Source organism: Pinus tabuliformis, chromosome 1_2 (assembly GCF_031772625.1).
Source record: "Pinus tabuliformis cultivar Carrire ecotype Pingquan chromosome 1_2, CPIR1, whole genome shotgun sequence".
Classification (NCBI taxonomy): domain Eukaryota; kingdom Viridiplantae; phylum Streptophyta; class Pinopsida; order Pinales; family Pinaceae; genus Pinus; species Pinus tabuliformis.
This window is the reverse complement of record NC_142298.1, coordinates 1,343,510,989-1,343,512,826: the sequence shown is the minus strand read 5'-3', so window position 1 is coordinate 1,343,512,826 and position 1,838 is coordinate 1,343,510,989. Positions and strand designations below refer to the sequence as shown.

Here is a 1,838-nt window from a genome sequence, read left to right as displayed (position 1 = left end):
TTAATCGGACGGTTGATGGCAATATCGCACAGCGAAACCAAACGAGCTTTACGCGTCGGGGAAGTTGTTTTGTGCAAACCGCTTATGGTACGTGTCAGCTGTTGATTGTGATCACTGCCTCTGGGGAATTACCAGCATCTCGTGAAAGGCGGTGCGGGGAAAACAGGCGGTTTTCTGAAATCGCTGTTGCTGCAGTTGGAATTAGCATTTCAACACTCCCCTTTAATTTCAACTGCTGGGTTATCAGTCATACCCAGACATTTCCTCAAAAACTCAAAACTTTTCTGCCTATTCGTATCAGCTTTCCTTTCATCGCTCTCACTGCTGTGCTCAGGCACTCCAATCAATCCCGAGCTACAAAACTGTGCTTGGTTACTGTTCTGGAGAATAAGAGCACTGTCTTTGCACCTGGCTATATTCATTGAGGCATGATTTGTACTTGTGCTTTCTGGGAAAATCAGTGGGTCATTTGCTCTCAATTCCTTAGATGTTCCTTCGGATGCCATAGCAGCTACAAAAGTATTCTGATCATCATGTAATATCCTCTTTCTCTCTGCCTCAAACAAGATTTCCAACCTTTGCATCTCCAAGCTATCCTGCAACCTTTTCTTCTCTGCTCTTATGGCAGATTTAATTCCATATCTCTCCCCTATAAGAAGATCCATATGATAGAGTTCTACCAGGGTCTTCATCAAATCTTCAATCTCTTCCTCTGTCATATTGACAAGGATGTTGGTAGTGAATCCTATCTCGGTCATCTTGGCAAGAGTTACGTATTGAACTCCATACTCTTTAAACAGATCTTCAAGGGACTTCAATTCCTTTCTCCATATCATGGCTTCAATCCATTTTTTATTCTTAATTGCTTCTTCGAAATGAACAGGGTCATCAACATGACAATTTAAAGCAAACAAAGAGTTCATACCTTCATTTGTTGCCTCTTGTTCATAAATGTCACTTAAATTTCTGAACTTCTTACCTCTTTCATTTGGTGTACAAGTGCTTCAAGAAGCACTTGAATTTCTTCCTTGTGGTGTTATTGGAGAAGCACTTTCATTTCTCCTCAAGGGTGTCTCTTGCTGCCCTTGTGTTGGTGCTACTGTTTGGGGATGTATTTCAGCCATCTCCTCTTCATCCTCATCATGTGATAAAGAGTTTTTAACATCCACTGTTTTCTCTATGCTTCCATCCCAAGCTTCCTCCTCAATGAACTGAACATCTCTACTCACAAAAAACTTCTTGGTGGATGGGTTATACAACCTATAAGCTTTGGATTCCTCACTGTATCCAATGCAAATACATTTCTCCCCTTTGCTATCCAACTTCTTCTTTAGTTGATCTGGAATGTGTGCATAAGCCACACATCTAAAAACTTTCATGTGGGTGACTCCTTGCTTTGTCCCACTCCATGCTTCTTCCGACACTCTGTTCATAACTGCTTTTGTAGGGCATCTATTCAAAATGTACGCTACACAGTGTACAACTTCAGCCCAATAATCATTTGGCAAATGCTTTGCCTTTAACATACTCCTCGCCATATCCATGATTGTCCTATTCTTCCTTTCGGCAACTCCATTTTGTTGCGGAGTGTACCTAGTGGTACATTGTTTATGAATTCCATTTTCTCTACAAAAACGTAGAAATTCTTTGGAGATATACTCACCTCCTCTATCAGTTCTTAGAATTTTGATATGCAACCCACTTTGGTTTTCTACAAGTGCTTTGAAATTGCAAAATCTTTCAAACACTTCACTTTGTTCTTCAGGAAATAAACCCAAGTTTTTCTAGTAAAATCATCAAAAAATGTTAGTATATAGTGGTTGCTTGCAAATGATGGA

At 40.2% G+C, this 1,838-nt stretch overlaps 1 pseudogene; it reads right to left on the bottom strand.

The window, feature by feature from the left end:
* Positions 1 to 209: 209 nt before the first annotated feature.
* Positions 210 to 836, bottom strand: LOC149211195 (floricaula/leafy-like protein FL1 pseudogene; annotated as a pseudogene).
* Positions 837 to 1,838: the final 1,002 nt, after the last annotated feature.